This window comes from Hemitrygon akajei, chromosome 17 (genome assembly GCF_048418815.1).
Source record: "Hemitrygon akajei chromosome 17, sHemAka1.3, whole genome shotgun sequence".
NCBI classification, from domain to species: domain Eukaryota; kingdom Metazoa; phylum Chordata; class Chondrichthyes; order Myliobatiformes; family Dasyatidae; genus Hemitrygon; species Hemitrygon akajei.
The window spans coordinates 25,461,331-25,478,636 of NC_133140.1; the positions used below are offsets into that span (position 1 = coordinate 25,461,331).

At 41.9% G+C, this 17,306-nt stretch overlaps 1 long non-coding RNA gene across 1 annotated transcript; it reads right to left on the reverse strand.

Annotated features, from left to right (window-relative positions):
• Window positions 1–13,979: 13,979 nt before the first annotated feature.
• Window positions 13,980–15,659, reverse strand: LOC140740953 (uncharacterized). The gene is made up of 3 exons (XR_012101968.1): window positions 15,567–15,659; window positions 14,932–15,042; window positions 13,980–14,153 (listed from the first exon to the last, which is right to left on the reverse strand). It is a non-coding gene; the product is annotated as an uncharacterized lncRNA (long non-coding RNA).
• Between the last annotated feature and the right edge of the window lie 1,647 nt (window positions 15,660–17,306).

The window sequence follows — 17,306 nt, forward strand, 5'->3', positions numbered from 1 at the left end:
GGTTAGCGTGTTGTTTTGCATCGCCACAGACCCGAGTTCAATTCATGGTCCTGTATGTAAGGACAGTGTGGATTTCCTCCAGTGGCTCTGGTTTCCTCCCACGTTCCAAAGACATACAGTTTGAGGTTAATTGGTCACATGGATGTAACTGGGCTGTGCAGGCTCATCGGTTGGAAAGGCTGTTACCGTGCTATGTCTCTAAATCTTTTTAAAAAAAAATCTAAATCTAACGATGTAAGCAATGCTTGATCTCAAATGTTTCTTAGTACCTGAAGCATTGAATCTGAGCAGGAGCAGAATTAGGCCGTCCAGCCCATCGAGTCCACTCCGCCATTCCATCATGGCTGATCCTGAATCCCATTCAACCCCATACACCTGCCCTCTCACCATATCCCTTAATGCCCTGACTGATCAGGAATCTATCAACTCCTGCTCTGAGTATGTCCACGGACTTGGCCTCTACTACATTCTGTGGCAGAGCATTGCACAAATTCACCACTCTTTGGCTCAAAAAAATCTTCCTGTTCTAAAAGGTCACCCTTCAATTTTGAGGCTATGCCCTCTAGCTCTGGATACCCCGACCACAGGAAACATCTGCTCCACATCCATGCTATCTAGTCCTTTCAATAGTTGGTAGCTTAACCCCTTCATTCCCAGAATAATGCTGCCTGACCTGTATTTCCAGTGGTCTGTTTTCATTTCAATTTTGCAAAAACAGATTTTTTGCAAATGGTCCTGTTGTGATTGTAGCAAAGAAAGTCAAACTTTTGACTATATCATCAAAGCTGGCTTCCTAGATCTTTCCCAGATCTCATGATCAAGATTAGGCAAACCAGATCTATGTTGTTATTATTGTCCGATAAGAAGATGGGAAGAGATCTAGTTATGGCTCTTAACAACTATGGATAGTGCCTAGCCTGATGAGGAATTAGGGAAGATTTAGCTTGCTATACCACAGGAGATTAAGCCGGGCAGATCAGAAGAGATCTGGCTTCCTTGCTGAAATCTGTGCTGTGTTAACAGCTCTCAAGTGGTGGTGGATATTCTGAAATTTGCCTCTGTAGGATCAAAGGGGCAGAAAGGTAGGAGAAATCAGACAGGGTTTCTGATGTGCGCTCAAACTCCTGCTGGAAATGCATGTGTTGATGTCAGATAACAGCTTAAATAATAACTGTTGGAGGCCAAACTATGTATGAACATAACTAAATTAATTGGTAAAACAATTAAAGGGTATTAGTAGAAAAGTTTGAGGGTAGGAGACTGGGACTTAGAATAAGTAACCTACAGGCCAGAGCTGCCGAACTGAAAAGTGAATTTTGGATGGGTATCTCTTTTACAGTGGGATAAATGACCAGACATTTCTGTGAACCATTCAGATAGTAGAACCGTTATTTTAGCAATCCAGAGTTCTGTTACACCAACCCAGAGATGCTCGTTTCCAGAGTAATAGACCATGTGTTCTGCACATAACAATTATTATCTACTCTTTGATTTCTCAAAATGCAAGTGGTAGTTTGCACTGAAGTGTCGGGAGATCAGAATCAGATCTATTATCACTGACAAATGATATTATATAATGGTGATAGTATTTAACTCCATACTTGTCGTCGCAGTGCTTGTCGAGACTTGGACAGAGGGCGTCAATGCTTCGCTGCCTGTTTGCCTTCGGCCTTCCCTGAGAAATTGGATTTTTGAGTCAACTGACTTTGAAGTCTAGCATTATTCATTTAATGTTTAAATTTTCTTTTCAGCTGCTGTACAGGCTTCAATTCTCATTTGAGAGTTTTAGTTAATGGCCCTATTTGGCCTAGTGTTTATTGTTTATTTTCCCTTTAACCCTGTTTGCATTAAAGTTTGTGAACTATCGACCTGCTTCATTGTCTCTCACTCTGCACTTGAGCCATATCTGAACCTGGTAAGAGCAAGTCTTGACCACACAAAGATGGACCCAGCAGAGAGAGAGCAGCTGACCTTGGCCGTGAGATTCATTTTCCAGGTAGCAGACAAGCTACAGGCAATGGAAACCATTCTCAGTGAAGTTACGCAGGCAATGAGCCAGATAACCTTGTGCCACCAAGCCCAGTTTCACCTGGAGGAACAGGTATCGTCCCTAGCTGCAACTGTTCAACAGCTCACCACAGACAATCGGACTCTATTTCTGCACTCACGGCCGCAGTCCACGAACTTACTGTGAACAGCCCGCATCAGCTGACAGCCATTAACATTCTAGCCAGCTCAATTCAACAGCTTCAGGCCGCCTCAGTCCCACTCCCAGCAGCTCACAGCTCCTCCTTTTCTGCTGCCCCGACAATCTTTACTACTGATGCTCCTGCTCCCGTGCCCGACCAGAGCCGACTCCCATGACTGTACAGGAACCAAGTATTCCACCACCAGGCAGATATTCTGCTGATCCAGATGGTTGCAGTAATTTTATTGCCCATTGTCACCTGGCATTTCAAGCCCAGCCTGGTCAGTTTGGTGATGATGCACAAATATTGGCATACATGGTTAATCTTCTTGATGGACCTCCACGCTTTATGGGAGCAATGGTACCCCGCAGCCCAGTTGTTCCAACATTTCGTGGAAGAGTTAAGGTGGGTTTCTGATCTTCCAGTACGGGGTCAGGATGCTGCCCACTGACTCTTGGACCTGCACCAAGGCAGAGTAGCAGTGAGAGGAGATGCAGTGAAATTCCGTACCCTTGCTACCTTGTGGACTGGGAAGGGTATGGCCGAGAAGAATGTACTTGGATCTCAGCAAAGGACATCATGGACAAGTCGCTGATCTGAGACTTCCAGATGACAAAGGTCTGTGGCGGCTTAGGGGATGCACCTAAAGTGGGGGGCCTTGTCACAACCACGGATGCAGCAGTGAGATAGATATAGCAATTGTGCTTGTGAATTTGAACGTGGCAGCTAATTATTTAATCGTGATAGTATTTAACTCCATACTTGTCATCGTAGTGCTTATTGAGAATTGGACAGAGCACAGCAATGCTTTGTTGCCTGTTTGCCTCCTCCCTTCCCTGAGAAATTGGACTTTTGAGTCAACTTACTTTGAAGACTAGCACCCTTGCTATGGTTTCCACATCCTTCCTGTAGTGAGGCGACCAGAATTGAGCACAGTACTCCAAGTGGGCTCTGACCAGGGTCCTATATAGCTGCAACATTACCTCTTCGCTTTTAAACTCAATCCCACAATTGATGAAGGCCAATGCACCATATGCCTTCTTAACCGCAGAGTCAACCTGTATATTAGCTTGGAGTGTCCTATGGACTTGGACCCAAGATTCCTCTGATCCTCCACACTGCCAAGAGTCTTACCATTAATTCAATATTCTGCCATCATATTTGACCTACCAAAATGAACAACCACAAATTTAGCTGGGTTGAACTCCATCTCCCACCTCAGCCCAGTTTTGGATCCTATCAATATCCCGTTGTAACCTCTGACAGCCCTCCCCACTATCCACAACACCCCCAACCTTTGTCATCAGCAAATTTACTAATGTTGAGTGTATTAACAATTTTTGCAAACTTTGATGTATTTTGTATGCAGTGTCCTTTGTTGGGTGAATGTTCATATATTCTGTTAGTGTAGTGTTAAATATTAAGATAATTTTGTCTGTTAGCTCGGCTTTGACATCAGCATTCTGCAGAGGCCCTGGAACTGTATTTTCACTGTTACTGTCCGTTTGTAAAGCAGTTGAAAGAATTGTATTTTCATCAGGGCTACGGTGGGTTGCATCTTCATTATTTTATTGCGCAGTATTGTCGTTGTCTTTCGGTTGGTTTCTTCCTAACTCTTGAGCAACTTTATGTTTTATTTGGTTTAACATGTCCATAAGGATTAAGCTATTTTATTATCACTCTATGCTGAACTGCTATTCTTTGTGTATGGAGGGATATTGTGCTATAAACTATCGAATAAGTTTCTCCCTGTATCTTCTCATATCAGTCTCAATTTGTCATGGTACGATAAGTGAAATCCGCATTCTGGTTCACGGTCCGGTCCATGTTTCTTATTCCAGGTTTTCTGGTTTTCCCCACTTTCTGTTGAGGCAGCTGTTTCTTGATTGGGCTGGCTTCATCAATAGCTTCAGGATTCAGCCTCTGGCTGCTGGATTGCTCCTCTCCAAACTCCTTGTCTGTATCCCTTCCCTTTGCCTCGCCTCAGCCTGGAACCTTGCCTCGCCTCACCTCTGCCTGGAGCCTTACCTCGCCTCGCCTCTGCCTGGAGCCTTACCTGCCTTGCCTGTGTCTGGAGCATTACCTAGCCTTGCCTGATTCTGGAGCATCTCCCTGTCTGGATCTGTCTGTCCATGTCCATGCCTTCTCTAGGTAGTTCCGACTGTTTTGCCGCTACCTAGCATTGGAAACTGTCTCGTCATGTTTGGTGTTCTGTGTAATGAGTCCCGGCCCTACATCCTGTACCCTAGGAGTGATCCCGGCTCTGTGTTCTGTGTTATGAGTCCCGGCCCTACATCCTGTACACAAGGAGGGGTCCCGGCTCAGTGTTCCATATCCCTGTCTCTCTGTAGGCTCTGTGTCCTCGTCATGTCCATGTGCCTCGCCCAGCACAGGAGTACCTTGCCCAGCCCGGTGCTGGGATTCTCTCGTCCTGTGCTGAGGTTCCCTTGTCCCATCCAGTAGTCTCTTGTCCTTGTCCTGTAACCTCATCATGTCCTCGCCTGGTTCTGGACTACATGCCCGAGTCAAGACCCAGATTCTGGGTCCTTGTCCAGTCTCTAGCTTGGAGACCAAGCCCAGGCTCTTAGTTCCCAGTTCCTTGTCCTGGTTCGGCCCCTCAGAGTTGTGGCACATTCGTAACAGGGACCACCGGGTTGGGTGGGTGGGGAACTTGCTGCAGAACATATATGTGTCTAACGTGAGAAAAGAAATGTAAAAAGCCCATGAGCTAGCAGCAGTTTCTGCTAGCAATTAAAAGCAACAAAACCGGAAGAGATATGATCAAAGGATGATGTTCTCCCAGTTGATGCCTCGAGAAAGAGTTCTAATAATAAATTTGGGACTACAGTGGAAACATATGTTTCCCAACCACTGGGGTTCTTCGCCCTGCCTAGTGGAGAGCAAGATGTCAAATTTGCCAGTTTTCCAGGTGAAGCCCTAAAATGGCAATGGTCTTGTCAATATTCTCCATTAGAACCATCTTTCACCCCGAGGGCAGGAAGTACACGTTTGCCCGGAGTCTGACGTGGAGCCTACACCAAGTAGAAATCTCTGCACAGGAGAACAGAAAGGTAACAACTGACAATAGTGTGATTTCAGTGGGAGTTCATTAGAATGTTGTGATACTAATAATGAATTAACAACTTCCTAAAGTTTATGAATGTAATGCCCAGGTTAAGGACATGTTCTATTATATTCCTACCGCTATGCTGTTAGGCATTTCAATGTTCAGCACATTTTCTGCAAAGGGCAGTGTGTTCTGCTAATTAAGCGTTATAGACTCGTAATTTGGTCTCGGTTAAGTTAAGAAGCCGTTTTCTCATCTTAGGAATGTTGTGTCAGCCATTCGGGTTTGTCTTAGTACAATCTGTCCAGTGGGATGTCATACAACATTCGAGAGAGCTGGACGGGATCAGATGTCTTTGACGCACAACGGCGTGATTTTCGGTTTTTTTTTACAAGTGTTGGAAGAAGAAGTAGAGACGAGCACAAGCGAAGACGCTCGCAGAATACGCCTGAAAGGGAGACCCTGCTGTAAGAGGTGCTTTGAGCAGACGAATGAAGAAGATATGTAAATATTTCTGAGTTAGCCAATTCCTTCATAACTATCTTCCAGGGAAGTCTGGACTGTGGCTGCGGGACATGGGTTCATCGCCGTGAGTACTTACAGTGAAGCATCCGACTATCCAGAAGTGATCTGCGACTTTCACTGGTTTAACTGGTTTAATTATAATGGGCTCTTTACTTTTATTGTTCTACTAACTGTTTGTTCAAGTTCAAACATCTGTAAATATATTTCCACTTTATTTTTATGCCGGTGTAAGATCTGTAATGTCCTGGTGAAAGATAACAGTGCATGGGGCAGTAATGATACAACATTCACCGTTATTTTCGTTCCCTCAATGGAACAATCCAACTTTCCATTTTAGCTGAACTCGGATTATACCGACTCTAGACTTGTGTTGCTTATTGAATGTGGCCTTCTCACCGTTACCCATGCAAAACTGCGTCACGTGGCTGTTAGCCAGGGTCAGCTAACAAGCCTAGGCTGTTACGAGCGTCAATGAGAGGGTAACACCAAAAATAACATTTCACAAATTTCCCGTAAGCGGCGTTAGTCAAATTGCAAAGAGAGGAAAATGTTCTGCTTCCAGGAACAAAGGCACCAATTAACAGAGTAGCCGACAGCTATTTTTATTTCCGAAAAATTGTTGCTGACCTTTCACTTGACGGCAACAATCTCCAAAGCCTGCGTTACGAGCATCCAGGGGGATAAATTTGCCCTTGCTATTCTTTACATTGAACCACTGTTCTCTGCTGCCTGGTTCTATAAATGCGCCCCTCCCAAACGGAATTGGAAAATTGGATAACATGGATGCAGTTCCACCGATTGCGACGTTTAAAATCGGAGGGTTTGTTCCTCTTTGGCCGAAGTTGCTTTTACTGTTGACAAAACATAAGTGAGAATGATGAAAACAGTTGCATACAGTATACAAAAAATCAGCAAAATAAGTAGGAAGAAGAATGAAACAACGTTAATATGCGAATTGGATATGTGTTATGGCCGAAGTTCCACAGCGTAATTAATCTACAATGTAACTAGTGTATAATATTATAAATTGGCTTAGCTCCGAAAAATCTGTACAATAATGAAGCGTACCTTGTCAAAACACAGCGAGAAATGTCACACACCGAACTGTTACATTTGAACACATGAGAAAAGGGGAGGGATGGTGATGGGGCGGAGGATAGGCGGGATGATGGGTGAGTTCTGGTGGTGTAACAACACAGTATGTTTGATCAACCTAATCAAATGTATCGGTCGACATTGTGGGAAGTTAGGACAGAAATTGAAAGGACAATTGCAGTGAGATGACCACCGTCTTTTAGCAGGATTGTGGTACCAGAACACTAGAGTGTGACTAATATGCATTTATTTAAAAGGCGTGCAAGGATAAGCCCAGAGTTCTGGGTGGCAAACCTGACATCCGTGCTGGGAACGATAATGGAGTGGATTCTGAGGCAAACGGTCTCTCAGTTTGGAAAGACGAGGACTGAAAGGGTAAAATTCAGCATGGATTTGTCATGGGGAATCTTATCTCACAAATCTCATTGAGTTGTTTTGAGATGTGAGGAAGAAATTTGCTGAGGACACGGCAGTATTCTAGACTTTCATTGAAATTGCAACGTCCAGTATGGCAGACCTAATGTAGAAAGCTGGATGACATGGGAACCAGGGTGAGCCAGCCGACTGAACAGGAGAGCACGAAATGGTGTGATATAACATCAGAAGGTGATAGTGGAGATTTGGTATTTAAGAATGAAGGTCTCTAACTACTGATGTACTGGAGAGGGCGGTTCAGGTTTCAGTACTCTTTGTCATCAAGTTCTGAAACACCGAAGAGGATAATATTGTTAACATCATTAATAACTTTGGGGAGGCAACGAAATTGTTGATGTAGAAGAATGTGAAAGCTAACCAAGATAATGAACTGGGAAACTAGTCCATCAAGTGCAGATATACCGTAATTTAACTTGGACAATGGCGAAATGGTGTGTCTTGGTTAGTTAAAATAAAGCAGGAATTACACAGTAAGTTGCCCTGGGCGTTGAAGTAGAACACAGTGACTGAGAGTAACGCGTACATAGATCTTTCCAAGTGGCGATGGAGGTGGAAAGAAAGGTAAAGAAGGTGTTTGTCACACATGACACAACAGTTGGGGCAATGAGTGCACGGTCTGGAATATACTGTTATTCTGTACATATTGTTAGTTAAAAACTTGGAGCATTCTGTGCATTTCTGATCGTCCAGCAGCCCTTAACACAATGCAGTAAGGACTCACGAGTATGTTTGCGGGACAGCAAGCTTTTAGCTGTAGGGAGAGGCAGGGGTTATTCTTCCTTGAGTACAAGAGGTTGAGGGATGACCTGATTTAGAATATAAAGCGACGAGGGGTGTGGGCAGGCCTAAATTAAAGTATTACACACAGAATAGCTTAATCGAAAATGAGGATACATCAATTCATGGTGTGAGAGAAACGATTTTAAATGGGTCTAGGGAAAGTTATTCAACAGATAGGAGCTTAGTAACTGTAACATGTACCAGAAGGTACAGGTGGGTTCGGTAGCAATGTGTGAAATGCAGTTGGATTGGTATGTTAAGTAATGTTGAGAGCAGAAAGATTGCAAGGGCCAAAAATAGTCCTTTGGGAGATCAGAGTAATAATCTGTGCATGGAGCCAAAAGAGAATGGGGAGATCTTAAATGGATTCTTTGCATTTGTATTTACTCGGGAGACGGACACGGGGCCGATAGAAGTGAAACAAAGCAGTAATGAGGTTATGGTCTTGTATTTCTTCATTTAAATCTTTGAAAATTGGGTCTAAGACCAAAGGGAACCCAGCATGGCCTATTATTGTATGTTCCTTCTTCCTTTCTCTTATCTCCAGCTATCTAAGCAATTCTTCATCCGATCCAACACGCTACCTTTAATTCCCAGTGTTCTCATTTTCCACATATGTCAGACATTTTCTAGAAATGCTCATAAAATAGTTTTCACATCAATAACAAGATATTTTGCAGAGTTGCTGGAAATCTAGAACAACACAGACAACGTTGTAGAGGAACTTAGTCGGTGAAGAAGCACCTTTGGAAGTGAATAAAGAGTCGTTGTTTTGGGCCAAGACCCTTCGTCAGCATTGGAAATGAAGAGGGAAGATACCATAATACAAAGAAGGTGGAGTAAAACGGCGACTAACAAGAAGGTCATGGGTAAAGCCTGGTGAGTGGGGGAAGTAGATGAAGTAAGAATCTGGTAAATGATAGATGGAAAAGCAAAAGTACCGTAGAAGAATGAATCTGATAGGATAGGAGAGTAGACCATGAGAGAAAGGGAAGAAAGAAGGGAACCAAGGAGAAGATATAGGCAGGTGAGGAGAAGAGGTTGGAGTCCAGAGTGTAGAACAGAAGAAGAAGGAAGGGAGAGAGAAAACTTAATAAAAGCAGAAATCGATGTTCCTGCCATCAGGCTGGAGGCTAACTGGACTGAAAATGAGGCGTCGATCCTCCACCCTAACAGTAGCCTCGTGGTGGCAGAAGAAACCGAGGACCAAAATGCCGCGATGAGAAGTAAAATGACCAGAATTTCAAATATTTCTGGATGCATTGGAGGTCCTTGAAAAAGCAGTCCTCTAATTTATATTGGGTTGCACCAACGTAGAGGAGGCGGCATCGGAAGTATTGGACAGAGTAGACAACCATAATAGATTTGGAGATGAAAGTTTGCCTCACCAGGGCGGACTGTTTGGTTCCCTGAATGTTGGTGATAAATGATATCTCTCAAGTATAATTTTCATGTTGTCTTGACCTGACAGGAACATTTTTCTTCCATTTAGATTTGTGTTTTTGAACTGAAACCAAATGCTGTCTTCACCCAGGGACCTGCTCATCTCAGTACAAGTTTGACAACACTTCATAGATATTTACAAGGGAAAGTCAGTCTAGAATCTACCTCAGTGTTGTAATTCATCATACAAATAAAATACCTATCGTCATAGGAAGGCCACTTCTGTTTTTAAGAGTATGTTAAGACATACAGAAGAACTTTGATAAAATTCCGATAGTTTCTATTATTTTTCTGATTCAAATGAAAACAATTTTCAATCATTCTCCAGGTATTCGCACATGACAGGCTAATCAAGGTTCTCGGCCCGAAAAGGCAACAGTTCATTCCTCTCCATTGATGCCAATTTCACCCTTAGACCGCTGTATAAACTGAATGTTTCTCTTGACATTGATATTGTTATGCGTTTTTCCGCAGGACTGTGAGGTATAACTGGTACCACAATCGATATAGTCAAAGACTAAATCTTTAGAGTTGTATTTTACTTGATGTTGTGATGACGCTTTACATTATTTTTCTTTGCAGAATGCTGAAGCCACAGAATTGAAACACGGACGTTGCAGAACATCATGAGAAACTTTTAGTTGTGAGGAAGAGGGCTGGAAGTCACTTATTTTAACTTTGAGTCATTGTCTGTAAACTGAGCGTCGAGCTTAAAAAGAAACGTCTGAAAATCGATTTTCTGAGCGACATGCAAACTTTACCCACAAAGTCTTTCCATGATATCATCAGGCTCTTTCGTGCATTTCTATTTTGTGCTATTTGTAACTTCCTGTTGACCTGCGTGAAAATTTCGTAGCCGATCTTTAGCTGAAAGAAAAAATTAAATCGTGGTGTACAGCACGGAAGGGGCCCGTCTCGAACATTCGGAATGAAATGTTTATGAAACTGTTATTTTCCCTTCCTCTATCACGGTACCACTTCCTCTGGCAACTTGCTCTATACAGCTACCAATCTCGGTGTGAAAACCCTGCCATGAAGAGTTCTCCTTTAAATATTTCTTCTCTCAGTTCAGAACGATGTCCTCTCGCTTTAGATCCCTTGGCTTGGGAAATTGACTGTGAGAATCCACTATATTCATGTCCATAGCACTGGTTTTCCGAATTTCATAAGGTAATCCGCCAGTCTGCTGTACTCCAGAGTGTACAACTCATTTCTATACAATCCCGTCATGCCACTACAGCCTCCCCTTGAAGGCAATGTTCGGGTGTGTCGCTACTGCAATCTTCCTAATGCAACGCTCCAAGTGCGGCCTAGCCAATGGCTACAGCGGCAACATGATGTGCCAACACTCGTCAATACACTGTGAAGAGGGCAAGAAGGCTAAAGACCCTTTTAGCTAATACCCTGATGTGTCGTCTTTTCAGGAGACTATCCATGTGCCCCCTCAGGTCCCTCCATACCTCAACGATTCCGTATACTGTATATTTCCTGTCTATGCCAATGGCCCAGTAAATCATCAACAGAAGATATTCTGGAGATGCAGAAATCCAGAGTAATAAACACAAAATATTCCAGGAACTTAGCAGATATGACAGCATCAATGGAGAGGAAGAAACAGTTGCTTTTTTTGGGCCGAGAAACTTGATTAGCCTGGTTGCTTTTCTTAGGGAGTTTGAAGCAAATTTTTCAGTAGCGTGGACCAACCATTTCTCTGAGCAGGAAATTTCTGTACCGCTTCTAAGAGGCTTATGCAGGGGCTGGCAGTTTATTAACAACATGCTACCGATCTCCATTCTGAGTTTGTTTTCACAATTTGTACCAGTGTTGTAACTTGCAACACTGACAATGTAAGTACGTTGATGCTCTAAAGTATTTTACATTAAAGTTATGGTACGTGTATAATGCAGAAAAAATATGGGTTGTCTTCATTAGCACATAATTATGTAGTATTTTGCAAATGTATTAACATAGATTTCATAATCATATTAGCATAATTTCAAAATTAGATTAACATTATCTAAAGGAAAGTTCCAGCTGCGTTACAGCAAAGGCTATATGCGTGGGCGGAAGTTGGTTACTACGCGGCTGCATACCCGCTCAGCTTAATGAGAACAGTGGTGGCAAGTGTATAAAGACCACACAGAGAGGAGGTTGGTTTCCTAATGAACTGAACTGCGTCTACAAACTTCTGTAATTTTGTTTTTACTCTCTTGGGCAGTCTCCCGTTATCAAAATTTTGAGTATTACCATTGACTTGAAACTTACAAAGAGCTTTGAATCATGTCAACATTGAAATTTGATGTACTACAAATTCACATTGTGATCATTACAGATGTCAATTCTCACCCTCCGTAAAGCATATTATTTTCATATAGACACGTGGATAAATTACTCGCACAGAGGCGGATGTAATATTTCCCTTGGATTAAAGAAGTGGTCATGCAGAAAACAGTACCCAATGAATTAAAAAAACCGACCCATTTTGTGTTCCATTCACAAAGTTTAATGAAGCGACAATGTCCATAAAACCTGAAACTTTTAATAACATTTCAATGAGGGCCAGTGGGGACCCATTGCCCTACCTCCTGCATGACACTATGCATTCAAATTTGTAAATATATCACTATTGCTGTATTGACGTAGAATTACCGGAAGTCTTAGCCAACAAGATAGGCAAATGATGTCTTCTCAGCTGAACGCGAAGGAAGAATTAAATTTTGCCTCACGAGGTACTAACTTTATTCGCTGTTAATTTAGTTAAGATACACACTGCACTCCCATGAAATTTTAAAGCTGATTTCAATACCCCTATTTATCGGTTTCCCTGTGGGTTGGAACACAATTCGGTGAATGTTTACAAGCTGCCAATCACTTATTTGTTGTTTTCCTCTTGTATTACGATCGAGTCACAGATTTATTTGGGCTGAAGTAAAGAGAAGCTGCTCGATGAATTAAATGGGCCAGACAATGTGTGTGAAGGCAAGAGAATGGTCAACGTTTTGTGATCCCGACTCGGAATTAGAGTGTAGAGGGAAGATGGTAAGTAAATGTTAGAAGTAGGTGTGCAATAGAAGGTGTCAGGTGATAGGTCGAACAAGTCTGTGGGCTGGAATGGTAGAGTAGTTGCAAGCGGAGCGAGAATAGTTTTTGTTATATCATTGGCAGCTTCTACCTAAATTTAAACAAGTTTTGTCTCGCCAATAGTGTGAATCTCTGGATGTTTTTTTTCCACCGTCTGAGGAATGTTGAGGTAGAATCATTGAGATGTATTTGCTGGAGATAATTCCTTTTTTTTTAATGATTGGGGAGTGTCCGATGGACCAGAAGAGGAGATTATGAATGAGCATATAAGACATTATCAGATTCGGGCAGAATAGAGAGGCGGGATGGTGGAGTCTGGCTTATTGCCGATCCTATCCTTCAAGTTTCTTACATTTTTTATTAGTGTCAATTGGCTGCAATGAAACAGAATAGTGTCGAAGACGAAAATGACTTCTCTTCCCAACTCATATATATGATATTGATTGACATTCTTTGTCTGGATGTAAGGAATGAAACGAAGAAATGCCTTGGGTTTGCACTCATTGGTGGCCTACAGCTCTGAACTACAACTGAATTTCAGCTTCACAGCTTCTTTGACATGTTTACTGTGTACCTGCGTCAATGTATGTTTGTGTTGAAGATTGCATGCTGATGTGCTCATTGAACTGTGAAGCTGCAGAGCTGCGCAAGTCAGTTTGTGAGCAACATTGCTTTAGTCTGTGAAAATAATTCAAAATCGAGCATCCAGCGACTAATTCAATCAAACCATTGTAAAATAAATTAGTGATGTAATCATCAGTTATCAATTTTAGATTGCTACATCTTTACACACGGTTTATATTAACGTTCCTTCAAGATTTCCCTTTTTGATTTATCTGGAATTTCAACGGCAAGAGCCTGTCTTGTCCCACAGAAGAATGAACGTTTCTTTCCTTACTGAAAATTAATTTTAGCAAAATCTAATTAGGAGAGTAGAGAAATCGTTGAAGTAGTAGCTATGTTACCAAATGCTTGTCTAATTCACAATACAAGCGCATGTGTTAGTTATTTCTGTCCGATTTCCGCAACCTGATTTATCTACTGAACTCACAGGTGGTTGTTTCACTAGAATTAGTGTTTAACTTGAACTGGAAATTATCGCAAAAGGACATTACGAAATTGTGATAATATATCGCCAGCGATATAATTGTTCTGCAAGCTGACGTATATGAACTAGGGCAGATTATTGATTCTCATTAAACAGATGTCGCTGTACTTCTTTTGTAATTGAAAATATGTTTATTGATAGGTTCGGAAAGAAATTTCGCCCGTATGTCACAACGTCCACTTTTTACATTCTTAACCTTCAGTATTATTTCAGCCGTCGCTCTGCAGAAGATAAGGAGAAACAATCCGTTGGGATGCATTCGTTCACAGTCCACAGAACCGGAACTTATTTCGATTTTCAGCTTCTTGCTTCTTGTAAAAGCTTTCCATCTGCCGACACTGAATCCTTGTTGCCGCGCTTAAATGCCGATACTTTATTGTTGCAGCGGCAGAGCGGCATATGTCAACTTCTCATCTCTGCCACATCGAGTCTGTGGAAGTAATTCAATATCGAGTCTTTGTCAATTGTCCAGCAAAAAAGCGAAGCGATAGAGTTTAAGGTACAAACGTAATGTATTTACTGATTTTCATTTTCAAATTACAGCCATTTGAAACAGTTTGTACTGAAAGAGACAAAAGAGAAACTGCTGTTTCTTTGGTCTTCACTGAAATTTCGTTGTCATGTTTTACATTATTGTGTAAGGTATCATTTTACATAGAAACTAAACTGCTTTCGGACTCGGGCTGCTTACGGAGGATGGGGAGGAGGTCTCGCCCCTGCACATGTAGCATGCAGGCCCACCAGCATGTGGACACGTCCTGGTGCTCGTGAACCAGATCCCCAGCCATGGGTAAATACCTCCACTGCCTTAGGGGCAGCCTTGGGAGAATGGAAAGCTGCGGTAAGAAACCCGGACAGCAAATCCGGACTGGAACCCCGAAGGTGGCCGGAAGTTATTGAACATCATTCCGGTAGCTTCTGCAGCCAAGCTGTTGCCAAACGTATTGCTTCATAAGCTTTTCTATGGAGTACAGTGGTGAGGCCGACAGGCGGATTTTGACGAATGGAAATCTTAGGATCTCCACACCTTCCGTCCTGCCTTGTGATGATAATCATCATCAGCCATTGTCTTCCGAGACAAAAAGATGACCACCACCAACCACCATGATGTCAAAATTAGACCAATGCGTTTTTATAGTTTAAGACATTTTATTTCAAAAAACAATGCTTATTTTGTATCTCTTCCACCCCCAATCACTTGGCTTTACCTTTGCATAGACAACATGATCGTCCTGGCGTCTGACCTGGTGAATTCTTTTGTTTTCTCTCACGTTTAGTGTAGCATAGGCAAGGTTATGTTCAACTGGCTCTCGTCCAGCCTGTTACGCAAAGGGTAGTTAACACTGTTAGTGGCGAGTCTAATGCAGTTCCAATTCCATAAAGAGAAAATGAGTTTGAAAACGTAAATGTAAATGAGTTAAGTGCGGCATAAAAACATTCTAACATCAGTAAATGATATTGCGATGTATGTTGTTTCAGAAACGGTACGAAATGTGTTTTCCCTAGTGCTGAAAGTCTTCATGATCGCTTAAGATTGAAATTGCTTTTCAAGCACCATTTAAAAGCTATTCTACGAGTAGAGTGAGTTTCCCATCTCTCGTCATCTTTTTCCTTCCGCAGTTATTTCCTTTTTCCTCCATTTCCCAACAGTTTCCGCAGGGACAACTGTCCGCTTTGTACTCCTCGGGCACTACGGACCATTGAAGCAGCTTTTTGCGTGTCAGTGGTTGTCATGGGTTCTCATACAGTCACAGACATATCTATTCTGAGGTTGTAATTGATCATAATATTCCTCTATCAATATACCCCTCTGAGAAGCAAAAAGAAAAACTGTCTCACCTACCGGTTCTCCGCTCTGACTTGCTTCCTCAGAGGTTCTTTGAATACCTAATGGATTAAAAAAATGCAACACATTAAATAATAGCAGTAATGTTATAAAAGTTGAAGTTGCACATTGGATTGCAATCAAATTTCTTGCCGAAAGGTTCCACTCCTGACAGATATTCAAAATAGTATGGCGCACATTGTGGCCATGAAATGTGTTGCTCATGACCTTTCAAGAATGTGGTGCATCTAGATTTTGATTGAAAGAGTAGAGTGGCGGTACTTGCGTAAAATCGCCACAGGAAGTCACAGCCTGAAAACCACAGGTGTCTGAAAAACAGGTACAAGGAATGATTGGATAACTTGAACGGGAATGTAAAATGATTGTGTTATTTATAATTAATAATGTCGATTGTGAATCGGATAATGCCTCAGAAATCTTGATTCTCTCATTATCATTTGTCTTTTCAATCTGCTGAGATAATACATGGAAATGCTTGTCAAATCATTCATGTTCTTACCACGTTTTGCCTTAACTCCGGTTATTATCAAAATTATAATCAGAATTATAAATGCCAGTCCGCCCAATGCACCTCCGAGAATCAGAGGCTTTTTGCTATTTTCTCGATCTGGGAATAAAAGAAGAAACTGTGAAACATAGATAAATATATAGATACCGTGAGACAAGAAAGTAGAACATTTTAATGGGTAATTCAGGCCTTGAACAACTAAAGTTTGCAAGAAACGCAATATGACACGAGTCTTAAGCTGATGATAGGACTTATGGAGTGAACAGATCATCTTAAATAGTCGTCCTTTCCAGGGCAACACACAAAAATGTTACAGGAACTCAACAGGCCAGGCAGCATCCGTGAAGAAAAGTAGTCGACGATTCTGGCGAGACCCTTCGGCAGGACTGGTGCTGCCTGGCCTGTTGAGTTCCTCCGGCATTTTGTGTGTGTTGCTTGGAGTTCTAGCAGCTACACATATTCTCTTGTTTGTATTTTGGTTCTTGACAGTGAGTATTTTTCATTTAAAATCAGAGATTTTTTTTCTCTTTTAACGATGCTTTTGCAGATAGTTTGATCCAAGATTTGAAATGACACCGTTTCTATTTCTGGACTGTCACTCGAAAACTCCCTCAGCAGATTCCATCGGAATACAAGTGAAAATGACTTTTTACTTTCATAAACATCACAAGATGCATTGATAGAATATTAAAAGCACAATCCGAACGATATATAAGGAGAAGTGATTAGGTATTTGGTGAAAACCGGAGAGAAAACGAGCAGGTTTAGATTAAGTAATGAAACAAAGACACTTGCAGACAGAATTCCAGCTTTAAGTGCAGAGGTAGCCAAAGCAGTAGAACTGCGCAAATAGTTAAGAAAGAACAGAATATGGAACAATGGATGTATTTAAATATCATTATGAATACGAAACATAAAATATGATTTGACTTTTTACAAACGTGACCAACTTCCAAAATTGTGCTTGATCCTCTCTCACTTTCCTGTACGGTTCAGATGGTTCCATTCTCAACTGGTATGAAATATAACAATATCAGTCTCGGATGTTTCCAATGAATACACATGCACCATATTAGGAGGTAGAAATTACAAAGATTTACCAACCTCTCAGCGAAGAAACCTCTCAGTACCGACTCTTACACGATAAGGAATCTATCTCTGGCTGAAGGAAATTGCCACTTAATATTGTCAGCCAGATAGTTAGATCGTACTCTCAACTCACAGGGCCT